The sequence below is a fragment of the Equus przewalskii genome, chromosome 17 (genome assembly GCF_037783145.1).
Source record: "Equus przewalskii isolate Varuska chromosome 17, EquPr2, whole genome shotgun sequence".
In the NCBI taxonomy this organism is placed as follows: domain Eukaryota; kingdom Metazoa; phylum Chordata; class Mammalia; order Perissodactyla; family Equidae; genus Equus; species Equus przewalskii.
This window is the reverse complement of record NC_091847.1, coordinates 32,135,068-32,153,052: the sequence shown is the minus strand read 5'-3', so window position 1 is coordinate 32,153,052 and position 17,985 is coordinate 32,135,068. Positions and strand designations below refer to the sequence as shown.

General features: G+C 38.3%; 1 long non-coding RNA gene across 1 annotated transcript in view; it reads right to left on the bottom strand.

Moving 5' to 3' along the window:
- Nucleotides 1–5,473: 5,473 nt before the first annotated feature.
- The window catches only part of LOC139076702 (uncharacterized), a 31,486-nt gene continuing 18,974 nt past the window's right edge, over nt 5,474–17,985 (bottom strand). Inside the window, exon 3 of the long non-coding RNA XR_011528590.1 lies at nt 5,474–5,819. This is a non-coding gene — a long non-coding RNA (uncharacterized lncRNA). The remainder of the gene's footprint in view (nt 5,820–17,985) is intronic.

The window sequence follows — 17,985 nt, the reverse complement described above, 5'->3', positions numbered from 1 at the left end:
TCTATAAATTTTGATCATAAGTAGTTTTAAAGAATAAAATTCTTTAAGCAGTTCCAAAGAATATAATTGCTGGCATGTTGACGACATTGACATTTAAAAATGAAATGATTACTCCAATCTTTTAAATGCAGCCAATAGAATTTAGATAATTTAATAATTTGATACTTAGGATCATCCATTATTAAAACATAGGAACATGTTCCTCTTAATTGTGTGAAATTTTATACTATTTCTTTTTTATGTGAACTCGTACTTCCATTCCACTTTTCCATATTTTTATGTTTGAAAGTCTTTTATTAATCACCCTACAACTATTTATAAAGAGTGTGTGTAAATTTAAATATGAAATTTTGAAAATTTCCTGTGACTATAGGTTCTGATTGTTTAAAATATTCTGAATTGAGTTGACAATTATTAGTAGTATACAATTGACCAAAACAGTATAAATTATTACACATTTGAATACACATTTATTAAGCATAAAAAGCAAAATTGTAGTGGAGATGTATTTCTTAATAAGATGAATCAAGCTTTTACAAATTATTCCATAAATCCAGGAAAAAATATTATATCTTGTTAGAATTAAATGGGGTTCAGCCTTAAGAGGATTGTTATTTTTTGTTTTTATGATTGTAAGCACTAAGAAAACTTGTTTGCATAAATAAATTTATGAGAATGGAAGAAGTTTTATTATTAAAATATCACTCAATTCCTTTTACATTTTCTGAGTTATATAATTGCATAGGGATCCATCATAAAAAAAAACTTATTTCTAATGATCTGTCCTTTGATAACTGGATTAGGTTCTCCTTCAATTTTCTTGATAGCAGTAATTTGAAAACCACATGACTCACAAAAGAATTTGTTAGCCACTAGCAGAGTTATTCACTTACTCACAAATTGGCCCAGTATTTCAATCTGGTCTTTGATTTGTTGCCCTAGTGGTTTTTACACCTCAGAGGAAAGGCCAGGGTAATATTCAGGGTAAGATTCAGGAGGCCAACATAAGCCACACTGGGATTGGAGCTGCCAACGGCTCTTCTTTCTTGTGCTTCTTCATAGAACCATACAGGCAAGAAATTGTACAGAGCAAGAATGTTATAGTCCTGCTTACACAAGGCGAGTCAAATCTTGAGATTTGTATTCAGGTCTGGGTACTGTACGTTGACAAACTGGGACATATCTAGATCATAAAGAATATTAAAGAAGATGAAAGGCAGGCCTTTGGAGAAATGGTTCAAGAAATTGTTTGTCAGGAATAGAAAAAGCATAAGAGGGCACATGTTGTCTACCCACAATTTAGAGAAGGATTAAAATTATTCAGGGTTCTGCCAAAGAGCAAAACTAACATCAATGGCCCCATCAACAGGAGGAACTTTTTTAAAAAAATTATTTTATTGAGGTCATTTTAGCTTATAACAGTGTGTAAATTTCAGGTGTACATTATTATATTTCAGCTTCTATATAGACTGTATTGTGTTCACCACCAACAGTCTAGTTTTTGTCATCATACATATGTGCTCCTTTACCCCTTTCACCCTATCCCCACCCCTCCGCCCCCCAGTAACCATCAATCTGTTTTCTTTACCTATGTGTTTGTTTGTTGTTTCTCTTCCACATATGAATGAAATCATATGATATTTGTCTTTCTCTGTCTGACTTATTTCGCTTAGCATAACACCTCAAGGTCCATTGTGTTGTCACAAATGGCACAATTTTGTCTTTTTTATGGCTAAGTAGTATTCCAGTGTTTTTTTGTGTGTGTGTGTGTGTGTGTGTATATATATATATACATCTTCTTTATCCATTCATCTTTTGATGAACATTTCAGTTGCTTCCAAGTCTTGGCTAATGTGAATAATGCTGCGATGAACATAGCGGTGCATGTATCTTTTTGAATTCATGTTCTTTGGATAAATACTCAGTAGTGGAATAGCTGGAGCATATGGTATTTCTATTTTTAGTTTTTTGAGAAATCTCCATACTGTTTTCCATAGTGGCTGTACCAGTTTGCATTCCTATCAGTAATGTATGAGGGTTCCCTTTTCCAGGAGGAACTTTTAACAGCTATCACTGCCCAACAATGCAATGAATAACCATTTGACATGATGGAGACTCCCCCCCCCCCAGACCAATGGAAATGATCAAGTGGAGACTAAATTACTTTTTCCAGTAGAGAAAAATTCTGCGTCATGCAGAGGGGTGGATCAAACGACCTGTAGAATCCCTTCCACTTTTGAGATTCTAAGTATCCTAGCCTTAGAGAAGCCAGAAGTGTTCTAGAGCTGCAGACCATGGCAGCAGGAGTAGAGCAGCATCTACACTGAAATAGTAATATGTTGTCTCTTCATAAAATGTGTTCTCAGTTACCTAACATCATGAGACATTATTTGAACTCTTTGTCTGATAGTGTGGATGGATTTGCATGGATTAACTACACTCTCCTGTCTAATCCCCTTTGTGGCCAAGGGCTTTCAGTTCTAAGACTGCTGGGTTTGGAAGTATAGTCGGTGGCTAAGGCATAGAACCAAGCCAAGCAGCCCACTTGGGGATCAAAGCAAGAAACTTGGCAGTACTCAACCAATTCTTTGACCAACCTAATCAACCACATATGTTTCCCTTATGACAATCTCAATTCAGGATGAGTGAGCTTCATTTAAACATTACACTTCATGGTAAGACCTACAGTAGCCAAACATTTATCTATCTAGGTAGGTATTTGAATGATAATCAATTCTGGAAGGCTCCAAATAGTTCCAGGTAATTTTAAAAAAGAGTATGTCTCTGGGCTGCCACTTGCTCATTTTCGGTTTACTATTTGCCCACTGCTTTTTGAGGTATTTTAATTCATGAATTTGTTTATACAACATACTTTTATGTGCAACGATTTCACTTAACCTCATCAAATATGCCACTTGATCAGACTTTGTTCCTGCATAGCTCAAGGTTATATCTTCCCCAAACCAAAGTCTCCAAGTGATAAACGGGTAATTCAGGTAATTTGAGCTTCAAAATTCATGTACAACACTTAAGATTTCACACAAATATGCTTGAATATAAATTTTAATTCTCAGTATGTTGTACTTTAATTTTTAATTCACATAAATTTTTATATAGAAATTTAACTTTGACAAAATAATGCATGCTCATTTCAAAAATAAAACCTACTGGAGTGCATCAAAGTCCTCTTCCTGCTCTCCCCATTGCTATCATTCCATTCCTCAGAAATAAGAATTATTAACTGTCGTTAACCCTTAAAGTCCTCTCAAATACACATATAAACACTGGTTCTTTAAATTATATGCTGTGATGTGACATGCACTTTTAGATTTAAGTAGTTATTTTTATCAAAATCACATATTTATAGATTTTAAAGGGTCAAGTTCTTCTCCAGAGCTGGTTGAGCAACAGTCCCCAAACAGCGGTCCCCAAATACCACCCTTCTCCCCATTTCCTGCTCTCCAGAGGCAACCACTTTAAAAAATTGTAGCTATCTATCTTGGTTTTTACAGTTATATTTCTTGGTAGTGTGCCTATATTGGTATTTTTCTTTTCAGTTTAAGCATTATTTATTGACCTCGACTCCATGTGTGTGTTTGTGTATACACAGACAAGATTCTAGAGTATTTTGAGTAGAACAGTATGTGGTATTTACATTACTACAAGTATGTATACACCACTCACATCTGAGCAATTTGGGATTTCAGGATTAGTTTTCCTTCCTTGCAACTCTTTTTGTTTTCCCTGAACTTAATAATTGTCTTTTTTGTTTATTTTGTTTGCCTGCTTGTTTTTCTATAGGCTTATCACCAATGCATTCCTAAAGTCTCCCAAACCAGCCTAAATCTAAACATAATATGCTTAAAGAGAGGTATTTCACCAACTTTTTCTGCTTAAAGGAATCTCTTTGCTAAATTGTGTTAAGGAAATACATATTTTAAAAAGAACTTTAGGTCAATCTAGTCTGACTTTTGTCATTTATACATGTAGCATATAATTCATATAGTATATGTCTTAGTCATTTACTCAGGTTGAGCATATCATACCAAACTATGATTGCATTTTAAACATCCCTCTCTGAATACTTCTTCCTATGTTGCATATTTCCAGTGCTCAATGAAATTTCATATAGATACTGAATTAAACATGTCTAAAGGGTCAATAATGATTAACAAATTTGTCTACTGTAACTTTCCTTGACTCTGTGCTTTCCATACATCTCAACAACAACAAAATATCTTGAGGAAACAGAATCTTCCAAAACTCGTGAAACACATTTGTACTCTGCCAAGCCCTTTGGGAAATCTCTTGTTGAGTTAGGAGGTTTAGAAACTGAAACTGTAGTGACCCTAACAGACAGAATTCTCACTCATCTATCTCAAACAGGTACTTAGGAGTAGTTGAAATCTTATCTTTCTTTGTCATCATCCCTCCTCGTGTCCACTCTGATCTATATCTAGCAAATCCAGTGTGCAAATAATATATATTTTCTGGCCTATGTTTTTTATCTTTCCAACCCCTTTCATTTCTCTACTTGTAATAACCAGTTGCTATTGTTGCTTTGACTTGCTTTGTAACTGCCTCTAAATCGACAGTGCTACCAGCCGTAGAGCTGCGGTGGCCTGGGGAAAGAATGGAAATCCATTCGTTCTGTCAAAAAGTTCAAGCCCAGCAACCCAATCCCCCTGAAGTGAGGTATGTCTTGGTGCACACACCATAACGAGATGGGACCGCTATACCTACTCCATGAAGTGTTTTTTACCATGAACCATAGGAGAATTCCAACAATTGCCAGAATGAAGATAAGTTATTGTGATGTGCCACTAGCTATGCATTTGGATTTTTCAAACCTTCAAATTATCTATTTACATAATAGATAAAAGAATGAAAATGAAAAAAAAATTAGAAGGTTTCACATGCATCTTGATGGTAGCCTATTTCATTTCATTTCAAAAACACTTTTTAGGAATTCCTCTGTTGCTGTTATCGACATGTGTAGATGTGTTCTTTGATTCAAGCCCCCTTCTCCATTATTTCAGTTATTCACATAATACAGATGGACGAGCACAAACTCAATCACATCTGGTTGAGTGGGTGTAGCTGACTTATGACCCAATTTCATAATTCTCTCCCCCAAGACACACCCATAAGTTCTACCCTTGCTTTAAGCATCTGTAATGTGGTTAAAAGATTTGGGTTTCCATGATGTATAAGACAATATGAAAAGTACAGTGTAATGTAGGCTGTATAATAGCCCTTGTTGAATGGACTTCATGATCAAATTTTAACAAGGTTTTTTAATAACCCAAAGCTATAAATGCTCACACTTTCATTCATAGCCAGTGGGAAGCGTCTTTATAAATTATGAGACTCTAAGCTCTCGGTCTGTTTTGATTATCATTGTACATATAGTGCCTTGTACTTGCTTGGTGCTCAATAATTATTTGTTTAATGAATGAATCATCATAAGCAATTTAGTATTAAGCAAAGTCAATAAGAATTTTTCAATTGCCTTCTCTATTGATGTACTAAACTACATCGATTCCTAAATACCAAATCCAATGGACACATATTGACTCTTATTGGTCTGCTCTGCTGAATTTCAAAATATTGATTACTCCTTTGTCCTCAGTGATTTTACTCTCTTCATGGCTTCTTCCTGCATCTGCAAGTGATGTCTGTTATTTTGTTGGTCTTCATGGGCTGCTCTTCTTTCACTCCTTAAACAGTAGTGTTCTCCAAAGTTCAAAGTTTCTGACAGCATCTGCTCTTCCCACTCTAATTTTTTCTTGTGGTCATCTTATCCAAGATCATTATAGCTATAAGAGAATGAAAAAAGAGAGGTGTGCCCAGGATGGGAATTTACTTTTCTTTCATATGACAGGTAGGACATCCTGAGCTAGTGTAGTGGCTCAAGGACTTTATGGCTGATGTCTGTTGGCCTTTCTCTCAGAGTCAATCACAATATGGCTGCTGCAGCTCCAACAGCAAAATCTGCAAATATTCAGGTGGTAGGAAGACAGGAAAAGGACGAGAGCCAGTTGAGTCTGTCATCCTTCTTAGGAGTATTTAAAGAATCTCCACTTAATAATATGAACTTACATTTCATTAGCCAAAACCCTGTCACATAGCTAAGGACACTGGAAAACATAGTGTGTTCTAATTTTAAAATTAGAGTTCTGTTAGTGAGGAAGAACTCCAACAATGTTCATATTCTGACAACTCCCAAATTACTGCTTTAACCTTGACTCCTAATCTGGATTTATACTCATTCATCCAAATGTTTATTGGACATCTACACAAAAAAGTCACAATGGCCTCTCAGATCCAGTGTGTCTAGATCCCTAAACTGTATCTCTTTCTTGTAGTTGATTTCCTTCCCTCACCATCCCACTTACATGCACTGAGTCAACCACATTTATCTTATACCTACTGTATGCCTGGTACCATGCTAGGAGGTGGCTTTACAAATATGAATGAGACATGTTGCCTCCTAAAGGAATCCACAAGCGAATGAAGTGGATTACGTCAAATGCTTCCCATATCCCCCTTCAGGACTGCCCCTCCTCCTCCCAGCTGCTAGGAGTATTGGATGCTCGCTCTTCCAGAATTGCTCTGAGCTGTAGAGGGCTTCCTTGCCTACAGTCAAACACATTTCCCAGGAGCACCTGGTTGAAGTAAGAGTGTAAAGTCCCTGCTCCCATGCCTTAAAGTGGCACAAAAATGAAGAACTATCCCAGCTCCAGAGCTTACTATGAGATCATCTGAGGCTTATGAAGTGACTGCAACACAAATTCGACTTCTCTCTCCGCACAATCTTGCTTCATTCACTCACGCACAGGTGTTGCTCCTGGGAGGGATCCCCAGTGAACTTCCGGAATGCAAACGTCTATATCAGAGTCTGTTTGCTAGGGCATCTTATGGGCAGCAGGGTACCAGGAGTGGTACTAGGAAGCAGAAACTAAAATGAAATTTTGGAGCTGGATGATTGGCAATCTATACCCCATCACTTAGGTAGTTAGTGGAGTAATGATAGTCCTGGCATGCTGTAGTACAGCTGTTACAGCTTCCACAACTGGTGACCTAGGATGGAATAACGGTGGACAGGAATGCACTGGTAGGGCAGTGTCTCTAGCCTTGGAGTAGTTTGGTGAAGTGGTTCGTGAAGAACTATTGAATGAATAGAGGATTGTTGCTTGGGGAACCAATGCACTGGCGAAAGTCGATGATAGGCTGAGGATGATGAATTAACAATTCAAGATGAAGTGTGAAAGCCAGAAGTTCTCTTCAGCAAATAAAGAGACATTCATCCTGCGACCAGAGGGCAGAAAAAGGTGAAGATCAGGCCCATAACTGAACTAGAAGAGTAGCAGAATTCGAGAGAAGGTTGAATTCTCAATCAAAGCAATTAAGCTAAACCAAGTTCAGAGTGTTAACTGGGAAAGAGTGAGACCTTGAAACTGGGATGGGGAGGTCTGGGTCAATGTATTAAAAAAAAAATCTCGAATTCCCAGATCTCTCTGTGTCTTCTGGTTCCAGACAAGTGGTCCACACCCTCGTTATGAAAGGCTAGCTCACCTTGCTCCTTGCTTGTAGATGGTGGTGAACGCCCTGCTTGGCAAGACACCATGAACCCCTTTCAGGATATACTTCCACCTCTCCTCCTGTACACAGAAGAATAACTGCAGCTAAGCCAAAACATAATATAGGTGAGGAAGCCCTAAGTCTGCTAAGAGGAAAGGGACTATAGAACAAAGAAGCTGCAGAATCTAATCAGGGGTGTAGGTAAGCTACTGAAGAAGCTGATCAAAGGTGCAAGACATAAAGTTAGAAAAGACGAACTTTGTCAGTATGGTTGCACTGTTCCATGATATAGTATTCAACACTGGTGCAAGGACCCCAAGAGCCTGGGCAAATGTGCAGGTAAGCTGGCTCTTGGAAGTGATAAGAAGTGATGGCCCATGTTTGGTGAAGTAGAAATGCCAGACTGCCATGACTGACAGTGGAAAAAGGTATTGAAAGGCTCAGAAAAGTGGCATGTTAGACTGGATACAGTGGATAAAGCTGGAGAGCCCACTAGCCGCCTCTGTTCTGTGAGATGGCCTAGAGGATACTCCATTTACCAAAGTGATAAAAAGCGCATTGGTGAGAGTGGCACCAGCATCACTGAGATGCTCAGTGATGGTTATTCTCTATTGGTGTGGACTGATGGTAGGAGACACTCTTACAGAACTTGGCTTCCTCATAGCAAGAAGATGATAAGGTCCCATGAACAACAGGGGCCAGGTGGAAGTGCTTAACAAAAGAAGCCAGGTAGGCACAATTTCATAATGAATGGCGAAGTTGGAGGGGCAGCCAGAAGACCTTGACCTGTAGAGAGCTATGGAGATGGTTGACAGAACACAGCATTCCCAGGGGCAGCAAACAACGGTGTTGCTCAATCTAGTTACTCTATAAAAAGAAATTGAGGATAGAGCATCAGAAGGCTGAAGGTAGCTCCTCCCCAAAATAGTCCTGATTCCTTTCCCGGGTTAGAGGCTGGATCGCTATTAGGAAAGACGCTGTTTCTCATCCTAATGCAATTTAATAGATCTTGTCAGTGAGTTGTGGCACAAGAGACAAAATATCCCCTATAAGCACACGCACCTCAAACTCACACACATCACAAATCATGATCCAAAAGGAGTTCTCAGCGTGAGACTTTACCTCCTGTACTCTTACTTGAAATTAAAAAAGGAAGTACAAAAAACAGAAAGAAAATACTGGATATGGTCTATAATTTCAGAGTGAGACATACTGTAGACCTCTCATTATTTTTCTTTTTTCTTTTTTCCATTATAACTTAGATTGGACTGGAGATTTCCAAAAATTGACCTTGCCAAAACAGCCACAAGTTGGATTGGTTAAATGATGTGGGGGAGTGCTGTGGATGGTGGGCTGGGATAGAGGAGTGAGGGAGGAAGTGAAGAGAAAGCAGCATTCCTTGAACTGAACTCTTTGGGATGCCTGAAAACAAAGTTTATGTATACCATGGGCTGAATCAGCAATTAATTCCTTCAAGATTCAAGTGCCTACTATGGGCCAGAAACTGTCTAGATTCTAAGCACTCAAAGTTGAATAGGCCATGGTCTATGTTCTCCTGTTGTTCCTATCAAGAAACCGAGACCAGGAAACCAAAGATTCTATTACAGTGTGACTTTGAACTGATCACAAGGAGATAGTGGTTTGGCAGTGGCTTGGCCTTGTGCTGGCTGTGTGGTTTTAGTTATGTTATTTTTCCTTTCTGTGTCTAAGGAAAATACTGTTACCTATATCAGAGGGTCATTTTTGAAGATAAAATGAAATAAAGCATATAAAGTACTTAGCAGAGTGCCCAGCACATTGTATGCGCTCTGTTAAGCTTTGCTATTAATATCGTTATTGTTGTTGTTGCTGTTGACATTACTAGTAAGTTAAGAAATACTTTGAAAAGACTGTCATCAAGTCTGCCACTGATTTAGACTCTAGCTTCTAGGTGTTAATTAGGAAACAAAAGTGCTTAAAACCATGATGGCCTTCTATTTCTAAGTAAGACTTTCAGTCCTCTACACTAAAGCATTTCCTTTTTGTTTTAATAAGGTCAAAAAACTTCTCTTTAACTGCAAAGACATACAGCATCTTTACATCTATTATCTAATTCAGTCATCCATCCTTTCGCTAATGTTCATTCATTCAAACTGCCACTTCAGTGAGTACCTACCCTCTTCTGAGCAATGGACTAGGTAGAGGAGATACCAAGATGGAAAAGACAGTCCTAGTCCTCAGGGAACACTCTCTTTTGATTCAACCACAGTGGTATGAGTTATAGATTATTATGCTCTTTTTTTAAATAGAGGACTCAAAGAGGCTAATTAATCTATCCCATGTCTTACAGCCAGAAAATGGAGGGTCAGATCTGGGGCCAAGTCCTCTGATCAACTATAAAGTCTATGCTTTTTTTCGGTGCCAGAATGGAGAGGGTATTCATGTGTAAGGAATTATCAGTCTTCTTTTGATTAAGCATACCTCTACTAGCAAATAAAATAAAAGAAACAATATCTTTGTTTATATCTATAACCTGAAGTTCCAGACATGGTGCTAAACCAGGTCACTGGGACACCCTACCCACAATGGCACAAAGAGAGATTTTAGAGAAGATTTGAAGCTGCTGTTGGTGGAATAACCAGAGACAATAATCAGGACCATTGTTCTGATCTCTGAAAAGGAACATTGAATGTAAAAAATATGAAGTTGGGCTGGCCCTGTGACCTAGTGGTTAAGTTGGTGCGCTCCACTTCAGCGGCTCGGGTTCCCAGGCATGGACATCTCCCTTTCATTGGCAGCCATGCTGTGACAGCAACCCACATACAAAATAGAGAAAGATTGGCACAGATGTTAGCTCAGGGTGAATCTTCCTCAGCAAAAAAAAAAGAAGAAGAAGAAGAAGTTAAAATAGAACAGTTATCTTAATAGACCATGAGTATGTGAATAACTGGTTAGGGAGCAGACTACATGTAGAGAAGGAACTAAAACTAAAGAAAAATCAGAAGTAAAATGGGCCTGATCAACTTAGATTTGCCAGTCCTATCTAAAATACCCTGAAGTGTTGGTCTTAAGAGAGCACCACACCACATGTGCCCAGAGCAGAACTGAGGCACCTTTGAGACCAGACAGAATCTGGATAGGTCCTAAGAAAAACTTCTCAAGAAAACAGCAAGTAAGGAACAAAATCATCTATGGTTTTTGGATTATATAAAATTTGGAGGTTTTTTTTAAAAGTTAAAAAAAAATAAACCTCTCAAGAGGTTACATTGTAATCACTAAAACTGACTCTGTCTTCCCAGGCACCAGAAGAGGCTACCATGAAGAATCTGTGCAAAAATTTGAGGCACACACACATATGTATGCATGACCTTCTGTGAACCATTTTGTGATTAATAAATATGTGGAAAATTGAAATTCAAGATCCATTAGTTGTGAGCCCTTAGTCCCACTTCTTGACAGTGGCTAACTACTCTTCGATTTTGATGTGACACACTTCCCCTCCCATCCATTTAGAAATGGCAGAGCCCTGCAATTTCCAGAAAAATAGTTTCAGGTTTCACATTGACCACTGAAACAACCAGTGACATCAGTTTCCTTGAGGCTTTCAGGGGGAGTGGGATGGACAGGATGGGAAGGCCGGGTGGGGAGGATAACAGAGATGTAGATATCTTCATTCCAGACAGCGCTAGATGGAGCGCTCACCATCTAATGGATGAGACCAAGGCAGGTAACTTAACAGAGTCATTCATTCTCTGAATGATTTCTTTAAAAAAGAAGCCTTAATTATCTGTTGTGGCTGACTCCACTGACTAAATTAACCAAATAACCACAAGCTTTGCCTTTCCTTTTTTTGTTGGGTAGATAATCATTTTAAAAATAAGCAAAACTGCAGTGCTAATTACAGCATGGTCTGAAAGACCTTAAAGAATAACAAGCTCCAGAAACAAATGCTGTAGGAACTGTGAGTAGGGATGTTTCCATACAATTCCACTGCAGAACTGTGCCCAGTTTTCCCAGAAAAAGTGTTTACTTAGCTTGATTTAAATAGAGATTAGGTAGCGAGCAGATGGAGCCTATTTGAGGCCGTTTGGCGGGCTTGCCTGCTAGACTGAGTAAATGGAGACTGGGTTGGGAGGCAGCAGGGGTGGAGGGCTGGAAGGAGAAAAGCAGGGTATTCCAAAGAGAGCAGCTGTTTCCAAAAATCCTTCACTCCCGCAAAATATTGGAACCCGGGACTGGATCTGAATCTAGGTTTCAAGAAACCAAAATCGGAAAATGTTTAGCCTTGCTCTCTTACATAAGCAGAAAGAAGTAGCTAGAAGAATGTCAAAGCTAAGCATGACCATAAAAATCTAGGTTCAGAAAATCCCCTAAACAGAATCTAGCTACTTTTGACCTTTATGGGAATTCAGTTGATAACTGTCTCAAGCTTCAATCCTCACCTTTCTCTCAACCTCTCTAGTCAGTAATTTTAGGTAGAAAAAAGAAAATTCATGTTCTGGTATATACATTGTTAGATTAACCCTGTCTGAAAGAACTTTCTAGAACTGTGGACTGTCCAATACAGCAGCCAGTGGCCACATGTAACAATTGAGCACTTGAAATAAGTATGAGGCTTTTTGTTGCTGTTTTAGTCAAAAGTTTAGTATGTAAGAAAGAACAGATATGAAAGAACAGATAGATTAAAAAAAAAAATAGTAAATCTACCTTCCAATGATACCCAGTGCAATAGGAAGGAAAGTTTAGAAACTGGTGTTTCTCAATATGGGATTTCTATTAGGACTTGACAAATAAGGAAATAGTAAAAGGCAGAAAATTGTTAAGTAATTGACTCTGAGTAATACAGAGATCAGAGACTAGGTCTATTTAATAATTTTTGTTGGTTGACAAGTAAAAAAAACCAGGGCTGTAAAGATCCAGGGGTTCCCAAATGTGTTCCAGAGACCCATACTGATCAGGGAAAAAGTCTAAGAAAAATGATAACTATGTAGGGAATGATTTTCATAAAGCTAGGTTTAACAACTTTTTTGGTGCTAAAATTTCTTCTGTGTTATGTGCCATCAAGTTCTCTCCAACTCCTGGCCACCCTATGAATGAGTGACGTCCACAATGTCCTGTCTTCAACAGCCCTCATCAGCTCCTCTAGACTCATGCCTGTGGCTTCCTTTATGGAGTCCATCCATCTCCTATTTGGTCTTCCTCTTTTCCTGCTGCCTTCTACTTTTCCCAGCATTATTGTCTTTTCCAGAGAATCCTGTCTTCTCGTGATGTGCCCAAAGTAGGACGGCCATTTTTATCATTTATGAAATCACAGTGAGAGTAGATGGCACTTTCCACTGTCTCTAATTGGCATAACTAAAAGTTTGACAATGCTTATCACATATAGTACCTAATATGTATTTAAACTGCTACTCAACGATGAAATGTAAAAATCTGTAAACCACTAATTTAGTTTACTTTTTATTTTACAAACGAGGAAATTGATACTGGGAAGGTTGAATGACTTGCCCCACAAAAATGGGAGTCTAACTAGTCTTATTTCCATCTTTATTCACCATACCCATAGTCGTTTCAACTACCTCACAAGCAAAACTAGAGTTTGTAGATGAGCTCATAAAATGTCTACTCCATTAAGGCTTTCAGTTCAATTTCCCACTGTTACTTGGAAAAGTCTGAGTGTTAAAGATGAATGATACTCCTTTTCAAAGAGTGTAACTTAATGGACACCATGAGCCTTCCCATGCTAAAACTAATGCATCTTCAGAGCCTTTTATTTCATCAAGCATGTCATTGAAATTTCAATAATACATGCTCAGCGGGGATAAATCAACTTCCAGAATTCTGTCAGAAATGCCTTTGCGCTTAGATTGGATTTAGTTTTGGGGATGGACCAATTACACAGTATTGACATCTCTGTCAGTTCTGTCACTTTGTGCCATTACTGAGTCTCAGACATACATTGCACCATGGCAAACTGTACTTAGCAAATGGCTCCACAATGTATTATTATTATTTACAAAATTAACAAGGTTTCCATAGTTCCTAAATTCGGTTTTACATACACAAGCTGATTTGATTAAATTTATCAAAATAATGGTTGAACATAAATTATCAGGCTCTGACTGAATTTTTTTAATTGTTTACCAAAACCAGCTGAGAATTGGACCTATTCTCTGAACTCTGTAAAAACTCTGTTACTCATCACTTTTCTGCTGGTTACTATTTCCTTATTCATCAAATCCTAATGGAAATCCCGTATTGAAAAATATCAGTTTCTAGACTTTTTCCCATTGCACTGGGTGTCACTAGAAGGTAGATTTACTATTTTTTCTTCTATCCATAAATCTGTTCTTTCTATTTTACTAGGGTTTTGTTTCACAAGGAAAAAAAATAAAAGTTCATATGCTGTGTTCATTAGCCACATATGCCTAGTGACTATTGAATTGGGCAATGCAGATATAGAACAATTTTTATCATCACAGAAAGTTGTACTGTACAGCACTGATCAGAGTATACCATGAGTATGAATTTTCTTCTACCTAGAATTACGAACTGGGGTTGTGACAGGAAGGGGAGATAGTCTTGGAAGAGTTATAAACTGAGTTCCCAACGTAAGTAAAAATTAGCTTGATTTTGTTTGTGGAGATTTTTTTTGAGAAAAGGAAATATAAAGCATCCAATTCAACTGCTTTTCAAATTAAGAAGAATGAACATAGATTCTATTATAAAAGTTAGGACTGCGGTCCACATTATGGCTAATTATTGCTGAGAAACAAAATTGGGAAGAGGCGTATATATCTGTGCAGCAAATGAAGCTCAGTGGGAGGGTTAAGAAGTTAAGTACTCAAAGCTTAGGTGGTTAGCATTGTGCTTGGCCCTCTGAGGAACCAGTGGAGCTCCAAGTTATTCGGAAGGTGGCAGGAAGAGAAGGGGCAGAAAGGGGAGAGAAAGAAATTGTAAGAAGCAGGACTAGGGCTATTTGGGGTAGATCCTGACTGTGAGCTTTTGAGTAAATTATTAGCTGTTTTCCCTGCCCTTTGAAATTCAAAATGCACAGGCCAAGCTCTCCAAGGACAGTGACTACCCTCCTAGGAGAATGTTAATCTCAGGACTTCAGTGACTAAAGCCAGAGAAATGTAATCTCCCAGAGCACTTGCTGCAAACAGAGTGCCGTCAAGGGAGACCTTGATCTATTTCGCAACTAACGTCTCCAGAGGGATTTTGAGAGACCAATGTAAATATCGATATAGAAATACCTCATAGATTTCAGATGCTCCTTGGAGAACACAGGACCACAAAACAATGAATAGATTACACTGTGCCATTAGTAGAATCTTACCCTCTGTAAAATCTGTTATTTTGCCCCATATTGTTTCAATTTTCATAATCTCTTCAGAATTCCAGTGTGGATAGTTATCCAAATGTCAATGGTTTACGGAATACACTGAGGCAAATATGTTTGAATCTAGGACAATGAGTGATTATACAAAATTCAATCCAGACTAACACAGCCATGGAAATGTCAGTCACTCCAGTTATGATTGTGAGTGGTCCATCCAGCAAGCTGGACACCCCTTAGCCCCCATGGTTCCTAGTGGCACTACTTGATGTCCATCAGAGTTTTGGAGACCAATAAGTGAATTACAGGCAAATGAACAAAAAGCACTTGAAAGGAAGACATGGAGTGGAAAAAGAAAGAAACAAAAGAGAAGAGGAAAGAGAGAAAATAAGGAAGGAGGAAAAGAAGAAAAGAAGGACAGTGGATAAGAAGGAAGCAGAAAAAGGAATAATCAAAAGAAGGGAAAAGAGGGAAGAAGGAAGGAAGGAAGGAAAGAAGGATAGAAAGGAGAGAGAAAAAAGGGACAGAGATAGAAATACAAGAAAAAAAGGAAATAAAAAGAAATACAAGTGGTGGGAAGAAGTGAGATGCCTCAATATTCATCTTGACTGCCACGCAATGAAGCCATGCCCTCATTATACATTTGTACGTAGCTATTGTCTAAGAAGCATTTACTGAGTATCTATTTTGCAAAGTCTCTGAGGGGATACAAAGACTTGTCAAATGAACCACAAGGTGCACCACTGAGGACGGCCTTAGAACCATCTCTTTATAATTTCATAATTGAATTATATTAGAGTAGGCAAAAAAATGTCAATAGAGTTAACTGTTAAAATTAAAATCTCACTTAATAAAATGGCCCTTTTGAAATGTTTTAAGCCTAATATTTTTCTTAACGCATGTCTAATTCTATCTTGAAATATCTTCTGGTCTCTCTCACAAATTTCTAGCAGTATTTCCACATTTTATATCAATTACTACTTTGACAGACCATAATAAAGAAGTCAGTGTGGCCTTCCTTTAGCCGCTTGCTGCCTTATTATTAATCTTTTTCTCTTGTTACACATAATGCATTTCAATTTAAAGGGAACCAGCAAGATACAACAAATGCACCATTGCCCAATCTGACTCAAGCCTGAAGCTGAAAATCATAATTTATTTTCATTTTTTCTTATTTGGGAATGATAGGATGGCTTCCCATTTTTGATTGTGAATTGGATAAAAATGTTATTCTCGGTTTTGAAAAAACCAAAACACAAAAACACAGATACAGAAAGCCCATGCGTAAGAGGGGCCAAAGTGGAACACAACACAACAATGCAACACAACACAAACCAAAATGTAAAACAAAAAAATAAACAACAACAACAAAATCCTATGATTCTAATATAAAACCCTATGCATGGATATTTATAGCAGCTTTATTCCTAGCTGCCAACACTTGAAAGCAGCTAAGATGTCCTTCAGTAGATGAATGGTTAAATAAGCTGTGGTATATGCAGACAATGGAATATTATTCAGTGGTAAAAAGAAATGAGCTATCTAGTCATGAAAAGATATAGAGAAACCTTAAAGGCATGTTGCTAAGTGAAAGAAGCCAATCTGAAAAGGTTACATACTGTATGTTTCCAAATATATGACATTCTGGAAAAGGCAAAACTATAGAGACAGTAAGAGATGGGTGTTTGCTAGAGGTTGGAGTGGAAGGAGGGGGGAAGAGGGAGAGCACAGAAGATGTTTAGGGCAGTGAAAATACTCCATATGATGCTACAGCCATGCACCACGTAACAATGGACCACATATGTGACAGTGGTCCTATAGGATTAGTACCATACAGCCTGGTGTGCAGTAGGCTATACCATCTAGGTTTGTGTAAGTCCACTCTATGATGTTCACACAACAACGAAATCGCCTAATGACAGATTTCTCAGAATGTATCCCCTTTATTAAGTGACACACGGCTATATAATGATGGATATATATCATTCTACATTTGTCCAATCCCATAGAATGTATAACACCAAGAGTGAATCCCAATGTAAACTATGGACTCTTGGTGATAATGCTGTATCAACATAGATTCATCAGTTGTAACAAATGTACCACTCTGGTGGGGGATGTCGATAATGAGGGAGGCTATGCATGTGTAGGGGTGAGGGGGATATGGGAAATGTCTGTACCTTCGCCTCAATATTGCTGTGAACTTAAAATTACACTAAAAAAATAAAGTGAAAATCCCCAAAAACTAACTAAATAAAAAGTAAATAAAATTAGCTCTGATAAAACAAAAAATAAACAATGATCTTGCTTTAACAAAATCTACCTAATCCAAACACATCCAGAACCTCATACCATAGAAATGGTTCTGCTACTCAAGCAGCTTACACATGACCCATTTTGGCCCTCTGCCTTCTGCCACAGGCTGACATACATTTGCGCATGTAAGAGTGGGCCCCACCACCATGTTTTTCTTGGCAAATTTCTTGTGATAACTCTTTTTGCCTTGCCAGGACTTGACAGCCTTACCTTTGGCATTAGAGGGCAGAGTTTCACTCATCATACTCTCGCTAGCTGGGAGGTAACTCCATGACTGTAAGATCACATTAGAACACTGCTCCATAATCTCAACGGGCTTCACAGCCTTGCCACACTTCTCTCTGTCATCACATCTTCAGGTGATGCGACTCTTCCAAGGAAAGCATTTGGGCATCACTTCAACCCAGGCCTCCGGGCTCTATGGCACTTACACAGACTCCTGCATTAGGCAGTCTTGGATCAGGTTTGCTGAGGCCCTTGCTCACCAATCCAATGTTTGACCCTGGGCCGACTTACTGATGAGAAGAAATGTGCCGAAGAAAACTGTGGAAGGAGCGTTATTACTGTCCACAGTTTGCTCTGCCACTGAGACGTGTCTTTTCCTCTTGATTCACAGCCACCAAAACCTATCACTGATGCAGTAAACACACCAGAGCAAGTGACTCCACTCTACATATATCCTTTCTTAGAATCTTATCAACACCAACCTTGCAGGAAGTTCCTGAGTTTCAAAATCAGGTGAGTTTTTAAGAGCTTGGATAAGAATA